The 24,228-nt window shown below is 40.9% G+C and overlaps 1 pseudogene; it reads right to left on the bottom strand.

Annotated features, from left to right (window-relative positions):
• LOC149186512 (coatomer subunit beta'-1-like) overlaps positions 1 to 24,228 on the bottom strand; it is a 102,432-nt pseudogene that overhangs the window by 39,054 nt on the left and 39,150 nt on the right.

Below are 24,228 nucleotides of genomic sequence, written 5' to 3'. Positions count from 1 at the left end.
CAAGCAACCCAAACTTCGGGATGAACATTTATGTTATGTGCAACATGCTTACAACTGAACTAAACATTCTTCTACACAGAGATCTCCTTTTGAGACCTGTTTTGGTTTCACACCAAGGTCTCCCTTGGATTTTGTCTTTGGTAAAGACATAGCAATTGATGGACACCGTGATGTGGACAAGGCAACCAAGTTCATTGAACAAATCCAAGAGATTCACCAAGAAGTACAGGAAAAACTGGAAAAGAACCAAGCCAAGTACAAGGTAAGGCATGACAAGCATCGGATGGAGCATAGTTTCCAAGTTGGTGATCAAGTCTGGCTATATATCAGCAAAGACAGAATGTAAGGTGAAGGTAAGAAGCTAAAGCCAATAAGGTATGGACCTTTCAAGATACTTGAGAAAATTGGTGAGAATGCTTTTGGCCTTGACCTACCAGCTTACATGCACATCTACTCAGTCGTTCATGTAGACAGCTTGAGACTATTTGAACCTTCATTAATCGAAGATCCCGAAGAGTAGAGTCAATTGCCTTCTATTGATGATTTGTTGCCTAAATATCTTAATGAATTATAGGAAGATACAGTTCTAGATAGGAAGGTAAGAACTACGCACAGAGGGGATGTTGAATACCTCAGGATTGGACTCAAAGGTTCAAAGCCGAGTAATGCAAAATGGATAGAAATTGAGCAAGCAAGGAAGCAATACCCTCACTTGATTGATGCTTAAAAGAAAACCAACTTTTGGTGGTCCAAAAGATTTTTTAGTGGGAAGGCCATGATCTGAATTGGATCCTCGTAACAGTTGCAGTTGTGGCTAGAGCAGAGCAACGAGGACCCTTGGTCAAGCGCACAGACCATTGGCCCATGGTAACGCACGTTGTCGCAAACTGGCAAAACCAGAGGCCAAATCAAGAAATGGGGGTGGTTTCTGATACGCGATTAGCACTAATTGTGTATCGCAGGGTGTCCCCCTCAGTGAAGGAAAGCTCCAAAGTGCTGGGACTCGAAATTGCTATAAAATTTGGAAAATTAATGCATTCAGTTCCGTAGCACGGGATTCCACAAATCGGCAGGATATCAGAAGGCCTCGAGGTGGTAAGTAGTTTTGACTGAGTCCTGCTCGATGCCACACATCGAGCGACACGCATCCGGTGGATGAGAGAGAAAACCACCCGCATCGGACAACTAAACACCGAGCGACTTGTCTGCCTGATATGAAGGACGACCGTAGGATCTGGGGGGCCCAGATCAATGGTGGAGATGAGTCCCGATGATTGACCAGATTTTATAGGTCAAAAAGCAAGATGACAGGGGATTTGAAGTCCGATGTGGATGATGAGTTGGCAAAATATTCATGATTCTTGGGTGATCTTAAAGCAAACAGAATTAACAGCCAATCAAAAATGATTCAAGGAATCTGACACCTAGTTCATTGGGAAACAGGTAGCCACATCCCTGCAAGGCGTTACCCAGTGATGATGATGCAGAGCAGAGGAATTCGAACAAACAGAGGCAAGGAAACCAAAATGCTTGGAAGCAAAAACGAGCAGTCAAAGAATAGACTAGCTTTAAAGCCATGAACTAATAGAAGCAGAGGATAGGCACACATAGAGATGTAAGAAGCTAATAGCAAACAACAGAGAGTAGAAGCCAAGCTAAACTGAAGGCATCATCAAGCCAGACAGAGCCAGAGAGAGTCAGAGAGTCTGTGTACTCCATTGAAGGCTTGAGAGGTTCAAGCAAACTCCTTGGCATAGGCCTGTCATACTACTGTGACCCTCAGAGTTCGAGTTTTAGTAAGGAGAGTTTTTGCACTCCATTCCTACTGACTTCATTCTGTTTAGTGAGTCTCAAATCGAGCTCACTGTTGTAAAAACTCTGCTTGAAAACATAATAAAGAGGCCACCACTGAAAGGCTGGACCAGGAGACGTAGCCCAAGAGCATTAGGTGAACTGCAATTAGGCTCTTAGATGGTGGTTCTCACTTAACAACAAGAAGTTGACCAAACTTTCAGATGCAGAATTTGAAAGAGTCCTTTTAGACAAATGGTCTCGTACTAGAAAAAAGGAGAATGAGACACGTAAGGGATTATTTTCTACGAGTGTCTCCTTATTGCAGGTTCATGGATTGATTCAGAAGGAGAAGATGATTGTGTCTATAAATCCTAGCTGCAAGCATAATTTTATCAATGTTAATTTGGCAAAAAAATTGCAAGTTCCAACCAAACACATTGAAAACACATAGGTTGATGATGAGGATGTTCAAGTTTATAAGGATTTGAAGCTTTCTATGAATAAGTATGTGTTGCATGGTGATGTTTATACTTCAGATATGGATAACATGGATTTTGTTTTGGGATACCCTTAGATGGAATCAGTGGGTACTATCAATATTAATGTGCAGAAGAAATTACTGAAGCTCTGGTATAAAAAGAAGAAAATTACATTACAGGATATTTCCATCAATAAATAGGTAGAGTCCACAGAGGCTGCAGCAGAAGATGTTCCAGAGATAGACATATCAGATGATGAGCCATTAAGGGTTGAAAATCAAACACAAACATCAAACCAGGTACAAGTAGAGTCCAAGGAGGCTGAAGCAGAAAATGTTACAGGTATAGATACATCAGATGAGGAATCAATGGTTGAAGTAATATTGGAAAATAAGCAACAACAAGAGAAGCCACAATATGTACCAGCTACCAATCAGGCTCCATTAGGTGGTGAATTAAAGAAAGATACATCGTTAGTTAACACTTCAACATATCACCACCCACATCACCCTGCAAGAAAACAACCAACAAGATGGCAATGAATTAGCCACAAGGACAATAATCCCCGCATGACAGATAGAGAGGAGCGAAGATCCACCTACTACACATCAACATAAAAGAGCTACCACGGTCAACTTCCATCTCAAGCGAGCGAGGAATCAGCGAGATCGAGGGTTCACCTTTCTCTTAGATGGCTAGTTGCACGTGCATGGTACCAGTGGACTACTCTTTTGAGTAAATCTTATTACTTGTGTTCTTCCCATTTTTTGAGGACGAAAGATGTTAAGGGGGGTGGAATGTAGTATACAGGGGGGATAATATGGAGTACAAAGGGAGGTACCCAAGGGAATAATGTAATAATGGGATGGGCCATAGTAATAAGGTGGTTAACCCATATCATGTAAGGGACCACAAGTAGTTAACAATAATGTAATAAGCCCATGGTATTAGATAGATGGTATTGAGGGAACCATGGTAATGACCCATGGTATTGTATGTATGAGGCCTATATAGAGGCTAGAGACTCCCCGTTGAGAGATGTCAAGGAATATTGTATGAATAGGCATATGGCTTGTGGAGTGTTCTCCTTCCTTAAGAAGTGGATGTATAGTGTTGCCCTACCTTAAGGGTTTGATATTAATAAAGAGAAGCATTCTAGCTATATTCAGATCTTGTTATTTCTTGGGTTTATTTACAATATCATATATTTTCATATCAGATTTATAACATCTCTTGAGGCACTTAGGGAAGGCATGCAGGTCGAAAACCTCCTTTGAGGAAGCCTGTGTGTCTCGAGAAAAAGGAAAAAAAACAAAACAAAAAAAGGAGATAAAAGAAAAGAGAAAAGGGAAGAATTTTATATCTTATTTGCTAACCTTTGTTTTGTTTTGCAAAGTTGTACACATTTGCATATTTCATGGTTACAGGCCAATACCTACAGGTTTCCATCCATTCATCTATCCATACACCCCATATACATCATCTCCATTCACATTACTATCTCTCTCCACCATCCCATCATCAAGAAATCCAAAATTCACCTCCTCTTTGTGTTGCTACAGGAAGGACTTTTGTTGCTACAAGAAGGTATTGTAATGCTACAGGAGGAGCCTGTGGAGTTACAGGAGCGAGATTCAAAGAGGAAAATTATCTAAAATACCATCCTGACTCTAAGAAATGGTAAAGAGGTTCCTCCTTTGACTTTTCCATCACCCATCCATCATCCATCCACTCATTTCACTAAATGTTTGCTCAAACATCTCCACTTTGTCCTACCTTAAAAAACAAAACACAGAAGCTATCATTTTCTATCTATACAGTGCCTACTCTACTCCTCCATGATTCTAACCCTATCCTCATCACTCACCATAATATCCCTCATCTCCCTCATGCCAAATGAATACTTAAAGGGGAGAACAAGAGACTGCTACAAGAATGAAATCCTCCTCTAGTAGCCTGTACAGCCACACAACAAACACTGATATTATGTTTTTTCACCACCAAAAGGGATGATGAAGCTCCATTTGCAACCATGGAGAGACACCTCGTTCTCAGGGAGGCTTTCCATTAGCAACTTGGATATTGGAATAAGCACCTGCAAACATAACAATAACAACAGTTAAGGCAACATAAAAAATGAAGACATGCACATGAAAAAAGTCAAAGAGGTCAACTCCCTTATTCATAATGATGTACGGTCCATCTCCAACATGCAAGCCTCTACAACAGATCAATCCATAGGTAGGCTCAAGTATGGAAACCCTAACCTCCTCCCTCTGCATAAAAATGACAAAAATGTGTTTTAAGTAAGAAAAGGTGTTTTAATAGGCTGGAGGTGGCCAGTGAACTTGGCCACCCTCAACTAGTCAACTCAAGTGTGAGTTAAGTCACCCATGCAATGTGGAAATGTCAACTCAAAACAAACTGGTGTCCTCAAAGAGTGGGGTTATAATCATGAGGAGGGATATATAATGAAAGTTAGTGGAGACAACGAACCAGAATAAGAAACTCATGTTAATTTCAAGTCACCGGAGTGCTCCAAGAGTTTAACCAAAAAAGGATATTATGTGTTGGCTCAACTCCATTTACACCATCACCTATTCCAAAAATTGGTGGAGGAAAGACGAGCTAGTGCATCGAGCAGCTAGAGTTCCATTGAGGAGTTTTGAACCCTACCTACATAGTGCTACAGGGAAAGCTACAAGCAGGCATGCAATTTCTACAGGAGGCTCAAGAGGAGCTACAGGAAGAATTGAGAGGAGAAAAAGCAGTCATAGTGGCTTGATACTAGCTCAAAAACTTCATGCACACCCAAAATTGCTCTAATAATAAGTAAGTGATACCCTCCTTATTTGTTTCTACACCTAGTTTCATGGACAGTCTACCTAAAATTAAGAGCATATAACAGTCAATTGATCAGTAGCAGAGCCTCTTGGAAGTTGTTGTGGTTAAGATAAAATAAATAGCTTGGTGAATATAACTTTGAGCACCCTTCTTCCTCACTATCACCAAGCATTGTGCCACTGTTTCACCATTGTTTATGCCACTATTTCACCACTGAGACTACTTGAATTTTTGAAATTCCACACCTACATAGCATCAAGGAGTAATAGAGAAGAAATGGGGGGAGGATTTAACATAAGGGAACCCTCAGACACTGGGAGAATTCACCAACACCCTCCTTTAGTTGACATCTTCAGAAAACACCAGTTGTTGTGCTTCTTTGAGCTACTAAGGGGTATGATGATGATTTGGCCCATGAATTTGCCACAACATTACACTCTCAAGGGGAAGACAGTGCCACAACTATTCTTAGAGGGTTGGTCATTTCTCTCTGTCTAGAAACTATCAACGGAGTAACCACATTGCCTATAGGAATGAGATGGAGAAAAGAAGAAAAGCAAGTAAGTGTCACAACTAGGAAAAGCCTTTTCCTTTAAACAGAGAAGCATGTATAAGACAAGAATGGAGTGAGGAGAGAAATTCTGCCTTACCCTTGGGATGAGGTATCCTACCATATCCTTAAATACATATCTTTTGAAGGGAGATTAAGTGTAGTTTATGCCTACCACTTCAGGTTTCTCCAAGAGCTAAGATTCAAGGCAGACTTACCCCTTGCTCAAAGAATTAGTGTCCCTCATTTTATTTTGTAGTCAATTATGGAGATGAGTCAAAAGGTAAGGGAAGGAAAACATTAGCATTTAGCTAACCATGGCCTCATCAAATTGATAGTGGTAGATCATATGAACCATTTATGAATCCTTGTCATATGGAACAAATTTGTAGACATCGATAGGGAGACTTTCATAGAAACACAAGCGCTCACACTAGGAGAAACCCCAACCTCTAGTGTTCGAGGAAGAGAGGGAAAAATAGAGGAAGAAGAAGGGGAAAATACAGAAGAGGAAGAGGCAGCAAGGTCATAAGAATTAGAAATAAAGATAGAGGAGGAAGGGGAAGCAAGAATAAAAGAAGAGGAAACAAAGACAGAAGGGAAAGAGGCAACAGAGAGAGAGGAAGGAGAAGCGGAAATGAGAGGAGAAGAGGATGAGAAGAAAGGAGAAGAAATAATAATCCCTAAGAAGACTTCTCCACCCAAAGGAACATAAGACAGTTAACAAGTGGTAGTTGCAACCTCATTGGGCACTCCTGTCAAGCCCAAGAGGAAGCACTCAAGACCAAGTAAAATGTATTTCAGAACTAGGAATAACACTATAATTAGACAAGGAAAGCCACAAAATCCTACAAGGGTTCCTATAATTACTAATGAGACGCTAAGAAAAAAGGAATAAATAGGACCTAATGAAGTAAAATTGAGGAGGTCACTCCTCCTAGAACAAAAAACAAGTCACCTATAGCATCGTTGAGTAGGCCTACCACTAGGTTTGTCACCTTCAAGAAGCTAAGGACTCAATCTTCCTTTAAGGAAGAGGAAAAAGAGAAGCTACAGGAGAGATAGGGTCTTCTATAGGAGGGGAATACTTTGCTACAAGAATAATAGGGGAAGCTATAGGAGCCCAAGAAAGATTCATAAGAGGTAGACACCACCTCAAAAAAATTGGAAAAGACCTACAAGAGCTCAAAGAACCTAGCCCCCAACCTAGCTTAAGATCCTACTACAAATTCATTGAAGGAGGGAGGATTATCCCTGAAAATTTTGCAGTCCCACTCCTAATGAGCTAGATATAAAATGAGGTAGAACCCACTGATGGATGCAAATTGCTAAATCTAATAAGGTAGAGGATGTAGGGTTCATGGAAGAAAAGGTCATTGAAATGAGCAAAGAATTAAGTGAGCTGAGAATGAGAGAGTCCATAATGAAGGAGAAGCTATAGGCAGAAAATATGAGGTTGAGAGAGAGGTTGCAGGAGAAAGAAACACAACTTGCCACCATGGAAACTCCCTCCATGGAAGCATTGCAATGCAAACAGCCATAAAAGTCTTATTGTTGTGGGGAAAAATGCCTATTTAGGACGATCCTATCCACCTAAGGTGTGACAGCGCCTTAGCAACAAACGAATACAGCTATCATGATTTCTTCCTTTATGAAATATGAAAGAGAGGAGATCGGCAGACTTACCGTTGTCTTTCGGTTGTCCCTCGAACTAGATCCTCTTCTCTTTGTGTGTCCACAGCTACTTGCTTCCTCGCTTGATCAAGAGAACAGCTACTTGAATCCCACGAGATCACAAGAGAACAGCTACCTGTGACAAGAGAACAGCTACTCGCAACAAGAGAAGAACACAATACAAAGGCAAATATACATATTCATAAATGATTCAGGATTAGAAGTAAATCAAATATACTAATGCAATCACACAAAATACACCAGCATATAGGAAAGAATCAAGATAGCTTTATTGAAAGTAACAGGGTTCAGGAAGAGATACAACCCATAGGGCTCCAACCCAGCATCTCCTTCCCAACAGAATGGAATTCCTTCTTCAGCTCCCTTCAAAGCATAACACACCCAATGTTTCTAGCCACAAACCAACAACAATTCTTTGCAAATACCAAATTCCAACCTCTCTTGATCTCATGGGAGAGATCTATATATAGGGATATTGGAGAGAGGATGAGTCAGCTTGAGACTAGTCTGAGACTGACTAGTGTCCTCTCCCACTTCAGTTCTTGAGTCCACTTGGAGGTTCTTGCTTCCACTTGGATATTTGGAACCTCTTACTCATCACCAGTCGAATTCCCTGATCCAAGTGTCATTTTGGAAGCTTCCTGGGCATTGACACCTTGAGAAATGACTCTGCCACTTGTCCAAACTCGCTCAGCGCAGGTAGCCTTCTTTGCAGTTGACATTCAACGCAGGTAGACAGTGGAGCAGTTGACATTCAACGCAGATGCTCAGTGGAGCAGTTGACATGATCCAGAATTGCCTTGTTTTTGAGTGTTTTTAGGTGGAGAACTTTTGTTAAGTGCTGTGGTTTGCTGGCCTTGTTCCTCTAGGGGTAGGAACAACATGTTTAAGGACTTTGGATCCCTTGATTATTGACATTTCATGCTCAGTGATGCAGGGCACAAAAATGTCTATAACAGTTGCCCCCTAAAGTATGAGGCCGTTTATCGGGTGAAATGCTTTATCCAGGAGCGTCCGAAGTTCATCCATCTGCTGGGAGGAGACCTGTAGTAAAATACAATACAATACATTATGATTCATACTGCTTTCATGATCTAGCTGAGGTGGGCATTCCCATGCTCAGCTTTATAAATTCATTTTTGTACATGGAACAGACGATCGTCTGATGGTAGACTGATAATTTTGGTGAAATTATCATCCTTTGAGTAGGATGATCATCTGCTGCAATGATGTACATGTCAAATGTCTTTATCTTTCCTGAATATATATCGCAGCCTGGATGGATGAAACTAGATCCGGGGTCTTCAAACTCATTCGATCTTCACTCTAAGTACAAGTCGATCCATGTGAGAATTGCGCTGAAGTCGAACATGGAAAGACATCGCTTGATTACCGGTCAATGATGTAAACCGTTAACAAGCGCGAGAGGAATCACCGATAATGATAATGACCCTCAAGGTACTGCAGTACAATTCACGTGGTGTGAATAAAGGACTTGGCGTCGAACACCACGCAAAATCTTCTGGTCGAAGGTCATTGATGTATACCTGTCGCCAGAAGTGAGAAACTTGCCATTGAGGCATGCAAGCTTCAAAGTACTGAAGGGGTTGTTCCTAGATCAACTCCTTGGATAATGAGCTGATGTCGACAAGGAGCGATCCGTCAAAGGAGGGCCTTAATGAATCCCACATCAGTGACACGGAACGGAGCTAATGATTTTAATGGAGGTGAAAACAATCTGTGACATATGATTCAGGGTGGCGGTCATGAACGGATGAAGGATAATGTATGGCAGTGGATGGGACCCGGTTGACTCTTTCTGAACGACTTCTCTTGAACATATGGCGACACTGATGTGATGGATCGGTAGCATTACCCCAAATATGGATGGTATGGCAAGACCATGGTGATGTGACCGGTGAATGAAACAACCCAACCCGAATGTGATACGGAGGAAAAGTGTCATGTTCAAGAGCGACCTGCTACCATCAAAGTTTCCTTGATTTTTCCCAATTTTTCCCCAGTCATTGCTAACCAGTACCTCTTTATTTTTGTCAAGCTTGAGGAGGATAACATATGCTTGTTCTATAACCTGCCCTTCGGGCAAGCCCATCGCTATGTTTTAACGAGCCTAGCGATAGTGAAACTCGTTCTCGTCTAAAGACAAGTTTGTCGCTATTTAATAATTTTAACGAGTCTAACGACAAGGATAACTCGGTCCTTTTCATTTTTAGAGAGTCTGAAAAGGTACGTAAAGTTAACTCCAAATTTCCTTTTTCGTCATCTAATCCCTTAAGTCCGAAAAAGTATAAAACAATACAGAAGGGATGAGTTTTCGATAACTTTAACGAGCCGAATAAAACAAGCGCTCGACCTTTTTGTGCAATAATCCCTCAGGTCCAAAAAGATTAAAATCTAGAGGAGGGATAGCTCTTCCGGTCCTTTAACGAGCTGGAAGGCCAAAACTCGGCAATCTTTTCATATTTTACGAGTCAGTTGAAAAGAGCTTAAAGAAGACTCGTCTTTTGAGGAACGAGTGATAAACAGGGATAGCAACTGATTCCAGGTACAGGTTGGAATTTTCCAATCACGGCAGTGTCACAAGGATGGCTAGGTGAAATCACTCTTCGCAGCTGTTCCTCAAAATGGGTAAACAATCATATGGAGGTGAATGATCGGCCAAATGAAAGTGGAGGTGGCAGGTGCAAACACGACCAAGGCTTTTATGGCTGATAAATTTACGATCATAGCGGTTATTTACCGGGATAGGTTCATTTTTTATTTAAAAATGAGCTTAAACTCTGGAGGAAACATTGCTCACTACTTATATTTATTTTTTAACGAGCATGAAGACTGCGTTAAAACTGCTCGGATCTTGCGTTTATTTTTTAACGAGCATGAACTTTATGCTAAAAGTGCTCGAATACCCAGTCTTTTGATAAGAGTGTCTCATCAAGATTCTATTTTTTATGGAGCTTCATCTCACTAAGCTTTGCTCCCTGTTATCACAAAATCAAGCACTGAAGGCTGCCAATCAGTTAGACTCTGTGTAACTATTTCAAACCAAACTTTTGACTAAGGCTTAGCCTCCTTAGCCTGAGAGGGCTCTCTCAAAGGGTTACTGATCTTAAATATTGATGAGATGGCTAACTCTTGCAAAGTAAATTTAACATATAAATTGGCTGGACAGACCTTACAAAGATTTCCATTGGGCTCATGGAGTTAATCATCATTTCAGCAAACTATAAAACCACTCATTCATAGAAGTCAGGGCATGTAATGTTTAAACACTCAAGACACCTCTCAAATAAACCTCAACTTACAAATACACACAGGAAATCAGAGCAGCAGAGTGAATTCTGAGTGATTGTGTATCTATAAAGCTGTAAAACATAAAGGATAAAACAAAACCACATATATCTTGAGCATCTGAAACAATGTATGAATCCTGAGAAGAAAAAGCAGTCATTTGTATTACTGAAAAAAGTGTTCTTACATAAGCCAAAATAAACTCTGTTTCTCAAAAACATCCAACCTCCTTTACATAGAAGTTTCAGCCATATATAGAAACATAACTCTAATTACTTTGAGCTTCCTCCTCCAGCATGAGGGGAGCTCGATGACTGCCAATGATGCCACCTACTAACTTTTAACTAACTAATAATTACAGCTAACTACTCATTGACAGCGCTGGAATCCTAAAACAATTAAAAATCTAATTCTACTAGATCTTCTAGACTTCTAAATCGAATAAGACTTAAATCCCATAACAGCCTTGATCTTCAATCATTTTCGTTTTCTGACATCTGGAGTTTGGTTGAGATAGCTGTGATTAACCTTTAATGCTCCATGTTTGTCTTCAATGATACATCTTTTCTGTTACCCTGAAACATAGGCCCCTGTTTGTCGGTCCTTGATGTGCTGTTCCATTTTGGTCGTCCGATCACTAGAAAGCAGATAACTGAGATCCAGTCGTTGATTCTTCATGAGGGATATGCGCCTTGGTCTTAGCAAATCTGTTCTTCCAATAATATCCTCTGACTTTGCATAACCCAGCTATGCAAGAATACTTCTAACCTCCTCTGCAACATACAAGAAAAAGTTAATCAAATTTCCAGGTATACCAGGAAACCGTGCCCGCAATTCCTCTCTCTGGCTTCATAACTGTTCTTACAATCCACGCATTTGCAATTTTCTGAGCATAATAGCAGAGTTCTGCCTGTTATCTTGCATATTCTTTAATTCTTCTAAGAGGTCTCTATTTGTAATACCAATATAACGATAGTAATCTTCTGCAGGAGGATACCCATCTCTGCATCTCCTTAGTTTATCTTCAGCAACAAGTGCTAAATGCCAATCTTCGAACAGGTTGGGATACTCTTCTGGATCTGCTAAAGCTTCAGCTGCCTTTTGGTTCACCTTTTTTAGATCATTACGCCAAAATAGAGACAATTTCTGAAACCTTGCTGGGAAGATAGGAACGAGCCATAAAAGCAGCTTCAGGTATACGATTGTTGTCTACCAAAAGTTGAATGCATTCTTCTAACTTTCCCAGCATGAATAAACACAGGAAAGAAACATTCGATGCAAGTTTCGAGATCCCTTCTGCATCTTCCAAGGAAGAATAGAGAAACAACAGTCCACTCAGATCTGCTGCACGGCTTAGGCAATTTTCTGCCATATCTAACTTTCCAAAGGACATGGCAAGCTCCCCCAATTGCTTCCATTTTGATTCGCTTTGAGATTCTATTGCTATTTCCTGTGCAACTTCAAGTCTTCCAAATTGCACAGCTAAGTCAAATTTGTAATCAGGATCAGTAGCCACTTCAAGAGCTTCCTCCAGCATTCCCCGAGACTCAAGAAAACGAGCCACACTGTTAAGATGTTCCCTTGGAATTGTGGGCAAAATATCATTTGCCTTCTTCAAATCTCCACGCATAACAAGAGTCTTGTACTCTGTTAAGCTAAGCAATAATGTATAGCTCATCACGTTGAATTCTTTGTCAATTAGGTACACTCGACTCTGGCTGGATAGATAGCCTAACAGATACATTGGTCGATCCAAATGACACATGGTAATTACCTCGCCATCAACACAGTAGTTGAGGCGCCAGGCTGAGTTATTGTAAATAAAAGGATCCCCGACCCATAGGCCTGTATGAATTCGTTCACTTATCTCATACAACAGTTCAAATGCATCCTCCACTCCCTGCTCATCAATCGGTTGACCATTCTCTATATACGCAGAAACAACCTCCCTATTGTATTTCAAAATATAGAATGAGTTGTCACTTCTGAGCGCAACAAGATCACCACTGTCTGCCCAGTAGATATTTTTCACTTTAACATCTATTCGCCGAATTACACGGCATTCAGCCCAGTCATAGAAGCAAACAAAATCATTTGACCATACAGCTAACAAGGCTCCCCCATAAATACCCTCAGCAGAAAATGTTGGCCGAATGCTCTTCCTTTCCTGAAATGTCTTGCTAAAAATCTTGATCTTGGAAGTACTTTCTCGAACTGCATATTCTCCATCTGAAGCCCAAACAAATTCAAGTGCAGATCCAAAAGATCTATTCCTCCATGCCAGTGCCGTATAAATTATGTATCCACTATCACCACATACAACAACAAATCTTCCATTTGGATTAATGTTACCAAAGGGATCTAAATTTTCCCCTAAAGACCCTGTTCTTCCAGCTATTCCAACCTACTCACATGCATTTATAGTGAATGAAACTGCTCGCAGTATCTCAACTTAACTTGGTTGAACTCAATGAGTCCTTCCATTGGCCAGTTTGGATCAACACATGAATGCCCCTCCAGTTCTTCCGGAAAAACATCCATGTACTGCTGTACTCTCTCAACTAAAATCATTTCCTTCTCAGTTTCTGTAAAACTCGTTAAGAGATCATTCAACAATGAAATAATTGATATTGCATATGAAAGAGATAAACCCACCAGACCAGTTGTACCAGAACTAATAGGCAATCCTTTGTAGCGACCAACAACAGCCATTATACTGATAAAGGAAATGATAAATGCTGCCAACAACTGGAGGCGTATAAAGAGCCAAACACTTGCTGCAAGTTTTGAGTAAGACACCCGCTGATTCAATGTTACATGTTCATGATTTTTTGAGGTAAATATGGGCTGTTTTGTAAATGCTCTTATAGTTGAGGCACCATCGAGTGCTTCTGTGAAGGATGTGTAAATTGGTGAGCGAGACACACTATCCAATCTCCGCAGCTCACGTGATGTTGCTCTGTAATAAACCTGCAATTTGCTGTAGATATACCCCAGTGGCACCAACAGGAGGAGAAATGTCCACTGTTCAATATTCGTCCTCTGATGACATTATCATTTGCCGAACACCAAGAGGGCTGTATGCCTGCTGAAGATGGCTACATGAATTTATAAGATCACAGTTAATAAATGGAAAATCCAAGCTAGGCGAGGGGGCTCATAAAACAAGGACTCAGAATTTGGATTTTCTGATTGAACATCAGTATTACCACCAACACCCATTTCACAAACCACCTTCCTATTAACATCAGCTGTCATTGACAGTGGAGCTGATTGAGGTCTTCTATCCTGGTTAGCAAGCTTTAAACTCTCACTAGAAGGCAGGAAAACCTGTAGAAGCTCATCACAGTGCCGTAACTCAGATGAATTACAAACTCCACCATCAATTGCAGAAACAGGCTTTTCTATGCATATATCATATTCCCACAGAACCCATAGGAGACAAAGGTGATATGGGTGAACTATGGTTTCGGAAAAATCCCCAATTTCGTAGCACGCTACGAAACCACCTAAACATATAGCGCTGCGAAACTGTTAAAGGATTTATGCGCTGCGAAAACACTTTGTCCTTAAGCTAGGATTTATGCGCTGCGAAAACACTTTGTCCTTAAGCTAGTCTGAGCAATTTTGGCAACAGAATTTTCAGTGATAACACTCCCCATCCTTTCTTTATGCAAGTTAGGAAACGACTAACCCAAAAAAAACAGATAAAATAACCGCTCTTTGCTTACACTCTAAAAGGTTTGCATGCCCCCAGGTATAGAACAGAGTTTCAAGGTTACCTCTACTTACCCTCCGCCAAAACATTTGTTTTAATCGAGAGAGGCTTACCTCTTTCAGGTTACCCAAAGATTGTCTCGTTAATCTTTCAAACAAAACACTTCTTCGGCAATGTCTACCGAAATAAACAAAGGTGAGTGACGACCCCCCGCCCTCTCATAACTTTGACAAGAGAATCCTATTCTAGAACAACCCCTCTTCCACCCACGGACGGGGTACGAACTAGTCATATTCTCCCGCGGAAACCTACCTTATACCCAAAGTTTCCCTGCCGAAGCAGGCCAGGATGCATGCCCCCCTGGGTTCCAGTCATATCCTCCCGGATTACTCGCGCTCATCAGGAGGACGGACGTGGGTTGAGACACTTCTTGCATGAATAGACCATTTAGGGATGGCACATGACTATTTGCGATGTGTGATCCGGGAAACGAAAGTTGGTCCACGAGCTTGACCATTATTCCTTCATGCGGAAAACACATTACTCTAAAGAGTGAGGAGACTACAGCTCCCATGCAATATATATAGTCTCGTCCAAGGAGTAGGTTATAATCCAAGGGTCCTTGAATGACCATCACGTTCATTTGAACGGTCTTCCCTTTCAATGTTATAGGCACATTGGGGAGGATCCCTAAAGGTCGACTGGTTCCTTTATCAAAACCTGATAGACTTCTCATCTCAGGTAAAAGCGCTGGTGAACCAAGTGCTTTCCAAGCAATAGAGGAAAGGATACTCACAGATGCCCCCTCATCAATGATAGTGCCAACCATTACCATTCTGTATATTTGACAAATAATTCTGAATGGCACACTGGCTGGCAACCGGGGTCTGCCTAGTTGGTTCCAATCAAAGGACACACCCAGGTTGCTTGGTGGTGGGACCGAATATACGGCTGGATAGCGCTCTGATGAACTTCCTTCCTGCAACAAAGGAATGGTGGCATTGCCCCCTCGATCATCAGAGTCAGTGCTGATGAAGAGAATCTGGACGGTGTCGTCTGTATTCTCCTCTGTGATGGTGTCATTTGAAGATGGAGCCTCTGAAGGCAAAACCGGGTCAACTGCCGTATCAACCTTTTGACTTTCGTCAGGCATGGATCCAGACGGTTCTTCTTCAATGACAGGTGCTTCAGCTGACCATCTAAGTGGCTTAGCCGGATTCTCAACTAGTGAGGGACTTGGCAGGAGTCTTTGATATCCAGGAGGAAGATTTGCTCGTAAAATCGGGCGATCTTCCAGAACTCTTTTTGCCTCGTCTAAGAAGGGACAACGGTGGATGGCGTGATCGCCTTCACACAGTCTGTAGGGAAATTTAACTCTCCCATTCTGTCCTGGAGCTTCACTCCCACTAGTTGATGGCGAGCAATCGACATGGCTATCAGAGGTCGATGCTCCCGAATTGTGCAAACGGGGGGACCAGTCTCTTAGTATCCGTGGGATACAGGGACAATCTCTATGGAAGTGGTCTCCCCTGCATATGACACATGGCGATTTAGGCCTTACGAGTGCGGTGTGTGGATTTTTGTTAGATGACACTTGTTTGCCCCCAGTCGCCTTAGGCTCCTTCTTCTTCTTTTCTTTCTTCTTCTTCTCCTTCTTCTCCTTAGGAACCCGATTTTTTGATCGACCAGTTCCGTCAAGCGAAGAGGAAGGAGGGGAGGAAGATGAAGTGGAAGGCTGGGAGGCAACTCTTGTCTGATCTAACTGTTGACTCGACTGTTCAGGAGTGGTGGTATTCTGAATGACATTGGTCGAAAAGAGCCAAACTGGTAGGCCAATTGTCAGTCCTGGAAGCGACAATGTGGCCATGTGGGGCGCACCAACATCTCCCCAAGAGGAGAAGGGACTAGGATTTCCACCCAAGGGAACTCCTTGGTTGGTGTGCTCCATCTTTTCAACCTAAAGATCAACACAGGATTAAAGGGTGATTGTTCCGTTTAAAATAAATTGTTAACGACGCTTTTAGACACAACTTGCTTTTTCAGTTTTAAAGATTCGAGAAAAAGCTAAAGATGACTCTAGTCTCCTTCGATGTTTTAACGAGACCGAAGTGACAAATGCTCGGATGGACTTTTTCTGTTATAGAGTCTGAAAAAGGCCAAAAGAAACTGCTCTGGAGATCTAGGCAGAGGGTGTGCCAAACTTTTCGCAAAACCACAGAATACTTTTTACGGTACGGGTGGTCGATCTTCGTGAATGCTGTGTTCACTGCATTGCGATCAGTAGGGCGGCCGACACGGCTTCCTAAGGATAAAAGATATATGCCTATAGGGGTCTCCCAATATATACGCGACGGTACGTGGGAGCACAGTCCGTATTAGCGCCACCAACTCTCAGGAGGAATCACCCACCTTCTTCGAGATCGACAGTCACTATGTTTAACGACGCCGGAACACGTCTCTAGCCTAGACCTCTATGTTGTGCGTTATGTTACAAAGCATTGTTAGGTTCATTCAGTTTATTTTAGGTTGATCTTTTTAAAGTTTGCCTTTCAAGGTTCACCACGAGATGTATGATACAACTTCCTAAATGCAGTCTAAGATGATAAGCAAGCTTTTCAATCTTTCAACTTTGAAAATCCTAGCTACTAAGGGAAAAGAGAGCAACTATCTTTTCTCAAAGAGCAATCAGCACACTCTAATGCACTTTCCCTAAATCCAACATGCAAACTTATCAAATGCAAAATGCACAATGCATGTGTTTGTTTTTAACTTTCTTAGTATAAATGCCTACAAAGAAAGCTTTTTGCACAACTTTGAATTTGCTTTTACAATAATCAAAATAAACAAGTTCACTTTCTTCGAAATCAACAAGGGTAGAAGAGATTACAATCACTTTGCGATTTTTGAAATAAAGACTTGTTTTGATACTTTGAAAAGAACAAATTCAAACCAATAAGCAAAAGTAAAACTATAATCAATCTGAACAAATAGCCAATGAACTCTCTTCAAAGATCACTCTCAATCAGATCTGAATCAAAGGCTACAGAAAGACTACTTCACTCATGCAAAGGAAGACTGTAAATGACACCACAAACACATAAAAACATTCACAATCTTTTTGTACAAAAATGGGGCGGAATTCAAGCAAAGAAAAGGTTTATCAGACTAGCACCTATGCTGGTTAAAGGCTGCAAAAACAGAGATCAAAACAGGGCAAAAAAGGACAAAGAACCCCAGCTGCACAAGGCCACACTGGTTCAGCGCAGGTCCAACACTGTCAGTTTGACATTTAGCGCAGGTAGCCCCTTCAGGACCTGCGTTGAAATGCAGACTGCCTTCACAGTGCCTGCGCTGAAGAGAGAAACTCTCGTTTCCCTTGGTTTCTGGGTCACAAAATGCTCAAAAATCAACTGTTTCAGGCCAAATCAGAAACACAAGCAAGGTATAAACAGAGGGATGCTTTGATAGGGTACTAAAGACTATCACAAGGATCAATCAAATCATTTGTGGATCTATTTTAAATCATAGACAAGTCCAACATACTGGATCAAAGCAGCAACTTTTACTTTGCATCCGGGAAAGATGCAGTTCAATAGTAGCTGTCAAGTCTATGAAGTAAAAAAATGACGGAAACACAAATGAAATGAATAAACAAGTTCTTCCCCATTGGAGTCGCCAATTTGTTGTGGGGAAAAATGCCTATTTAGGACGATCCTATCCACCTAAGTTGTGACAGCGCCTTAGCAACAAACGAATACAGCTATCATGATTTCTTCCTTTATGAAATATGAAAGAGAGGAGATCGGCAGACTTACCGTTGTCTTCCGGTTGTCCCTCGAACTAGATCCTCTTCTCTTTGTGTGTCCACAGCTACTTGCTTCCTCGCTTGATCAAGAGAATAGCTACTTGAATCCCACGAGATCACAAGAGAACAGCTACCTGTGACAAGAGAACAGCTACTCGCAACAAGAGAAGAACACAATACAAAGGCAAATATACATATTCATAAATGATTCAGTATTAGAAGTAAATCAAATATACTAATGCAATCACACAAAATACACCAGCATATAGGAAAGAATCAAGATAGCTTTATTGAAAGTAACAGGGTTCAGGAAGAGATACAACCCATAGGGCTCCAACCCAGCATCTCCTTCCCAGCAGAATGGAATTCCTTCTTCAGCTCCCTTCAAAGCATAACACACCCAATGTTTCTAGCCACAAACCAACAACAATTCTTTGAAAATACCAAATTCCAACCTCTCTTGATCTCATGGGAGAGATCTATATATAGGGATATTGGAGAGAGGATGAGTCAGCTTGAGACTGGTCTGAGACTGACTAGTGTCCTCTCCCACTTCAGTTCTTAAGTCCTCTTGGAGGTTCTTGCTTCCACTTGGAGATTTGGAACCTCTTACTCATCACCAGTCGAATTCCCTGATCCAAATGTCATTTTGGAATCTTCCTGGGCATTGACACCTTGAGAAATGACTCTGCCACTTGTCCAAACTCGCTCAGCGCAGGTAGCCTTCTTTGCAGTTGACATTCAACGCAGGTAGACAGTGGAGCAGTTGACATTCAGCGCAGATGCTCAGTGGAGCAGTTGACATGATCCAGAATTGCCTTGTTTTTGAGTGTTTTCAGGTGGAGAACTTTTGTTAAGTGCTGTGGTTTGCTGGCCTTGTTCCTCTAGGGGTAGGAACAACATGTTTAGGGACTTTGGATCCCTTGATTATTGACATTTCATGCTTAGTGATGCAAGGCACAAAAATTTCTATAACATTTATGCCCTCTTTCTCAAAGATCAGTGGCTACAATTCCAAATCAAAACCTTGGCACAACATGGATCTATGCCATTTCAGGATTACTAATAGTTCATTGAGTTTTGCAGCCAAGCTAACATGGAAGACAAACAAAAATTGGTTGAATTTTACATGCACAACCTCACCTTGAAAATATGAATTTTTGGGATCCCAATGCAAGATTGGGAGATATACAACTGATGGCCTTAGCATCCTAGATGACTCATGAGGAGACAAGATCTTAGAAGTGAAAATGATAATGACAAAGGAAGAAAAGGAACCATTTTATATCAGGGAAAAGCTAGTGAGCCCAAGGGTTATTATTAGAAATCACGGCCTCATCTCCAATGATGCTACTTTAGCACCTAAATACCTTTCTACCCAAGAGCAAGGCATTCTACACTTTGAAGACACATTCAGGTTGTTAGGAATAGAAATTATGCAAGCTTGCCAGAGGAGATGGCATGCCTTACCTCATAGTCTACAGATCAGAAAATATCACTCTCCTAAAGGCTAAGGAATGCCTTGGAGAGAACACCATTATACAAGAGGATCATGCAAAGGATGAAAGTCAGGTGGATAGGACTCAAGCTCAGTCCACCCTTGCTTCTAGGCTTACAAGAAGGAAGAGATGAAGTAGGAGAGCAGAAGGAATGGAAAAAAATAGAGAAGAATGCAGGTTTTTACCCCCAAGAGGGAAAACCATCTGAGGAGCCTTGGGATGTCAGGGAGGCCACCAGGGCCATGAAAGAGTTGCACATGGATGACTGAGTTTATCAGAGGATGAGAAACACCTTCAGTAGGGGTGTGATGATGAGTCCCATCAATAAGTACATTTTGAAGATTAGTATGCCATTGTTAAGTTATGGTATGTTCTATGCTTATAACAGTTTACTTATTTTTCTTATTATATTCCACCAATTAGCAATCACATGTACATAAAGTAAAGTGCAGATAGAACATTAAACGATCGACAAAAAACAAGCCAAGACAAGAGACAGAAGATGTGGCGGCTAGCCAGGGACAAACCCCACAATGTGTGGGGAAACCCTTTGATCAAATCTTCTTTTATCTTCAATAATTCAGCAGAGAGAAATAGTACAATAAATCTGATTCATATCAGCAGTAGCAAACCCTAGATCAGTAGCATCAGCATTAGTGGCTTCATTATCAAACTAGGGCAGACCATATCTCACAAACCGACAGTCAGATTGACTTCATTCCACCACCAAAAGTTTCGGCTTCCAGAGGAGGTTCAGATGAACCTACAACATAGTTCAGATGAGGAGATATTCCAGGCCACGCAAGTCAATCTTTACCTCTGCAGTTGCAGCTTCAGTTTCAGCAGTTTCCGGCTTCAAACTAGGACAGTCGATATCTTGCAAACCGTTCGTTGGATTGAATTCATTCCACCACCAAAAGTTACGGCTTTCAAAGGAGGTTCAGATGAACCTACAGCGCATTTCCAAAGAGGAGATCTTCTAGGCCACGCAAGTCAATCTTTACTTCTGCAGTTGCAACTTCAATTTCAGCAGTTTCCGGCTTCAAACTAGGGCAGTCGATATCTTGCAAACCGTTCGTCGGATTGACTTCATTCCACCACAAAAAGTTGCGGCTTTCAAAGGAGGTTCAGATGAACCTACAGCACAGTTCCAAAGAGGAGATCTTCTAGGCCATGCAAGTCAATCTTTACTTCTGCAGTTGCAGCTTCAATTTCAACAGCTTCTGGCTTCACATGTGTGAGAGAGAGAGACCCATTTCAGCGCAGTAGAGAAGAGACTCACATCTGCGCAGTAGAGAGAGAGAGATGTGATGAGACAAGTGAGTCCAAATGAGGAAAAGTCCTCTTATATTTATACACAACGTTGAAGGGTGAATAGATGTGACTGTTGGGCTTCTGAGCCTACATGAGTTGTAGGTCGGCTTGATAATAATTCCATAATCAAAATAAATTCATATCTCCATGAATACTTATCGAAATCGGATGATCTTTATATCAATCCTACACCTCTCGACGAGAGGAATCTAATAAAAATATTATCAGCCATGAATAAGATGACCCACATGAAGTTTTGCCCTGGTTTCCAATTTTAACAGCCATCCTCCAACCTTAAAACTAACCTTCTCTTGCATTAATTCACATTTTTCGTTATATTATGCTTAGTAATAGGAGTAAAAGGTGTTTTTCATAGTATGTGGCCTAATGTGGTCTAATTGTAGGAAAATGAAGCATTTTCTAAGCTATTACCATGCAGGGGCTCAATGGAGATAATTAGGAGAGAATCTAGGGGGGTTTTCCACCTCCTTAACTCCCTAAAATCGACTTGGGATCACCATACCCTCTCTCACCAATTCAAGTTCATTGGTAGCCGAGTGACTCCTAATCCAAGTGAAGATCAAGAAGGAAAAAATCTACCATTTTGGAGATCAAGGAGGGAACCATTCCTAATTTAAAGGGAGTTTCTTCAACTGCCCTTTTATATAAATAAACTAGAGTAAGAGCTCATTAGGATTCAAATTTTTTGTTCAGCTAGGCACAGTTATTGAGCTCCAAGCATTGACATTGTTATTTTCAACTTTTATGTGATGTATTAGACCTGTACTTTTTGATAATGAGAAGTTGGATTTTTAAGCTGCATCTGATTTAGTTTCATAGGGATGAGACCCTTGGGTTTGGTCCCAACCCATATGTTTTGGTCCCTCTTCTTCTACTTATGTTTCTTCTTGATTCCAAGAAGTTCATAGTTTATTTCATTTCAGTAGAATTTAACCTATAAAATCATGTGGTTTCAGCCTTTATATCCCCTCTCTTGTGGGAGAATGAGTGGAAGTTCTCACAACCACAACCCAAAAATATTGTGTTTATGATTTCTTGGAAATAGATTAGTGCTGGTTGTCCTATTTTACATTCGTTTTCTGCAGTTTAGAATTTAGTTCAGTGACTAGATCAGTGGTTTGCATGAATTAGATGTCATTTAAATTCAACTCATCTTTTCCATCATAAGTTATTTCATTTTGTAAATGATAAAAGGATGCATGCATGTGATTGATTGTAGGGTTGGTTTATCTACAGAGAAGGGCACCTTCACCACTTCCATCTTGAGCTTTCTCATCTTCTCCTTCTACCTTCAAACTTTGTCCCAAAAACCTAGTTTTGTAATCTATTCTATATAGGTCACCGAGAGCACTCATCTTAGTGCAAGACATGCCTATAAGAGGTCCTGAGCTTGGATAGGGGCTCAAACCAACCTCCTTTCATTTTTTTCAACTTCTATATACCTCTCCATACCCTCAAGCCAACAGTGTCACCTTCAAAAACCACTCAGATGCCCTCCTATAGCATTACAAGCCTCCTATAGCAAACCTATAACAGCCTTTTTCTTCATCAGTTTCGACCCACACTGCAACTTTGACTTAGCATAGATGCATAATGACCCCCAACTATGATAATATGATCAGGAAAAGCTCTTAGGCCACTCCAAACCTTCCTTGTCTTCACTACAAAAATATAGTAGAGTTAGTTTCTTTATCATGCAAGTAGGTTATTGATGCATGAGAAATTATGAACTAGGTAGATGTTACCTGCAATTCTGATTGGTAGCTTGATGAATTATTCAAGATAAATTAGTTTCCTTTATGCAAGTAGATGAGGTAATTTGATGAATTCTGCAATATAGCATAACTTCATTTCTGCAAGTAGGTTAGATTTTGTCTTTTCATGAATTAAGTAGTGAGGGTTTAGAAGTTGATTCAATGGAATTTCTATTTTCATAACTAGAATTAGTTTCAAAATTGTCCTTTTATCAAGCTTTCATTCTAATTTAGTAGAAGGAAGATTCTTTGAGCACTTTTTGATCTAAGGTCATAAATGAGGGTGGCATGAGTGGAATCTTATCTGTTGTGCATATAGCACTGTCACCTCGAAGTTTGTATGAACCCCGAGTTGATAATTTGAGTTGAGGATCCCTTGGGAGTTACAACATTCTTGGTGCGATACCAGGGCTCACAAATTAGAACTTTCCCTAGTTGGGTTTTGGGAAACCTCTTGTTGCATGGCTATTGCTACTTGGTGAGGGAAAGGATTTTGCATTATTGTAGTTGTTTGGTTTGTTCCCCCCTTCCCCCTTGATTCTCTTATACGCTTCAACTCAAGGATTTGACAACAATGATGAGTGTAATGCCCATACTCTCCACAAATATCATAAGCATGATTAATCTGAAGACTAGGGTTTTTTTTTACTTTTCTGACTTATTTGTACCCTGATTTTGGTTTTTCTTTTGATTAGGGGGGTTTCCCCCAGTCGATGCTCACGGAGGTTGTTGTTGGTTGTTCCCCCCCGGCCTAAGTTCTCCTTTCTGTTATTATTCCCTTTCTTTTTATTGGAATTTGGAGGGTTTGTAGTGTTGAGTTGTTCAAATGACTATTTTTGTTGAGTGAAGGAAGTTTGCATGAGATTAACCCTTACATTACGCTAATTCAAGGGGTTATTTTATTGAGTTAATGGGAAAAGACAGTAAGGATTTTGTTGACCTGAATTGGTGTAAGTGGTTTTGGAGGTTGACACGGTCTCTAAGGTTCATGAAGGGTACTGGCCACTCGGTATTTGAGGATATTGGTGACCCTATGTGGGAGGGTACTAACTACCCTACATGTGAGGATTCTGATATATCATAGGTTTATTGGGGTAATACCTAGTGTTAGATGGTATTGGTGCTACAGGTGGCCCACCAAATGATTGGTAGTGAGGTTCAAAACCATACATGTTTCCAGAATGTTGGTAGGTGCTTCCGGTTGGATTTTTTGGTGATGTTTCCAATTAAACCATTTGCATCATTTGATGCTCCCGATTTATCTTGTTCAAATGAACGTAATTGGAGAGCATTGGGGAGTAGATAGTAAACGTACCCTGACTGAGTGTATATAAGCTAAACTATTGAGCTTTACTAGTAGTCTCTTCCTCTCTGCCCAAGTCTCTTGAAATTATGAGAAAAATAGTTTTCAAAAATAAATTGAGGCAGAGGTCCTTTTTTATGTTC

The sequence above is a fragment of the Pinus tabuliformis genome, chromosome 3_1 (assembly GCF_031772625.1).
Source record: "Pinus tabuliformis cultivar Carrire ecotype Pingquan chromosome 3_1, CPIR1, whole genome shotgun sequence".
Taxonomy (NCBI): Eukaryota; Viridiplantae; Streptophyta; class Pinopsida; order Pinales; family Pinaceae; genus Pinus; species Pinus tabuliformis.
Note: the sequence above shows the minus strand (reverse complement) of the source record. Positions and strands in the feature narration are given on the sequence as shown.